The sequence below is a fragment of the Ceratina calcarata genome, unplaced genomic scaffold (assembly GCF_001652005.2).
Source record: "Ceratina calcarata isolate Rehan_Ccalc_2016 unplaced genomic scaffold, ASM165200v1 scaffold764, whole genome shotgun sequence".
NCBI lineage: Eukaryota > Metazoa > Arthropoda > Insecta > Hymenoptera > Apidae > Ceratina > Ceratina calcarata.
In genome coordinates, this window is record NW_017178935.1 from 16276 (window position 1) to 18467 (window position 2192).

A 2192-nucleotide genomic window follows, 5' to 3' on the forward strand; every position below is an offset into this window, starting at 1 on the left:
CCTTGGATACCATGTAACTTTTGTTTGAAACATTTTTTCGTACGACGAACACCTTACGAGTTATTTGGGGTCGTCATGTTAGGAGACTCACCCTGTATATGTCAGCACTTTCGCTGCTGTGGTCTTCCCACAGTCCGCACTTGTCCTCCACTTGTGCAAACTCGCGGGTGCGCTGGGTCCTCGTGTCTCATGTTGTTGTTCAGTCGCTCGGCGTTACGTTGTATTCGTCGATCGCTAAAGAAAGATACGATGATAACAAATTACTGTAGAAACCACTCAAACATGTACATTCATTTAAACTTTGTAAATTAAAGTGCAGTATACAAGTACTCACCACTTTCCATACGCAGTCCTTCCGAAACCGAACATATACCTGTCCTTACGACCAGGTGACAGTCTAAAAATGACAACTCCTTCTGATATTTATAACTGCTCACGGTTTTACCACCTTGGTCACTTTTTGTAGCCTGTCGTTTTACGCATCTCCTATACGCGTCACGGATGTTGTGCCATCTTCCCTTACACGTGGACGCTGAATTAAAAAAGAAAATCAATTTTACTTTTCTTTTCGTTATGTACCACCGTATGCTAAAACACATGTAGACACACACATACACACGCATCAGTTCACAAGGAAGCAGCACTCGTACCTGCACGCATATATGTACGATCACATAAAAAGTATAGTTACTTACGGTTCATCTGCAGTTCCACGGCTATTTTCTCCCACACCATGGTCTTAAACTAGCTATTCACATATTTGAAGTATTGAATTCATATAGAACTGAGTTCTCGCGCATCAATTCAATAAGTTTCTCTTCATCGCACTTGATTGCCATTTTTTCTAATACTTCGTAAGCGGTACAAACTCGACAAGACCACAGTTTCAAGTAAACTCTAAACACGATTTTCGCAGCTTCTTATATTCAACCTAGATAAAAAAGTAAAAACGTTGTTAGACGAGCGATTCTGGTCACCAGATATGAACGGAAGGTAGGTAAAACGCAATAAAGGGATATAAGTATCGTTTGGTAAAAACCATAGTTGATGAATCTAGGTGCATTGATTCTAGGAAGGCACCGATTGTGTTAAGGATATTTCTGTGGGTTTGGATGATGAAGTTGTCATTAGATTTTGTTAGATTGCTTAGATTGTATTTGTTTCATTCTAGAATGTCTGTTTGGTTCTCTTCTATGAAGATGAAATCAATATTTATTGGGTCCCTGCGTCTGAAGAGTCTGTTTATTAGGGGAAAGAAGGAGTTAGGGTTTCGGTGGTCGATTCGTTTATGTTGAGATTCCTAAAATTTATTGTAAGAGGTTTGGTAGAGGCATTTAATATCGACGTTGATTTTGTTGATGAGGTGTTTGAGGTGGTCTGTTCTGTGTGTTGAATTCTTTGTATGATTTATTGATGGTTGACGACAGCAGGCAAATGGAAAGAGAGAGTGGAATTAACGTTCCCATTACCGTAACCGTAGTGAGAATACTACGTGGTAGGGGGTGAAATTTTTGACTCTTCGGCGGAGCCTACAGTACCATAGTAAAAAATTAAAAGTATAGGGAAACCCATGTAAAAGTATGGGGGCTACAGAAGGGCCCACCGACTCGTTCCGCAGACTAGCGCGAAAATCCGGGGCGACCACCCGCTGAGTACCAAACATTTTTTCGTACGACGAACACCTTACGAGTTATTTGGGGTCGTCATGTTAGGAGACTCACCCTGTATATGTCAGCACTTTCGCTGCTGTGGTCTTCCCACAGTCCGCACTTGTCCTCCACTTGTGCAAACTCGCGGGTGCGCTGGGTCCTCGTGTCTCATGTTGTTGTTCAGTCGCTCGGCGTTACGTTGTATTCGTCGATCGCTAAAGAAAGATACGATGATAACAAATTACTGTAGAAACCACTCAAACATGTACATTCATTTAAACTTTGTAAATTAAAGTGCAGTATACAAGTACTCACCACTTTCCATACGCAGTCCTTCCGAAACCGAACATATACCTGTCCTTACGACCAGGTGACAGTCTAAAAATGACAACTCCTTCTGATATTTATAACTGCTCACGGTTTTACCACCTTGGTCACTTTTTGTAGCCTGTCGTTTTACGCATCTCCTATACGCGTCACGGATGTTGTGCCATCTTCCCTTACACGTGGACGCTGAATTAAAAAAGAAAATCAATTTTACTT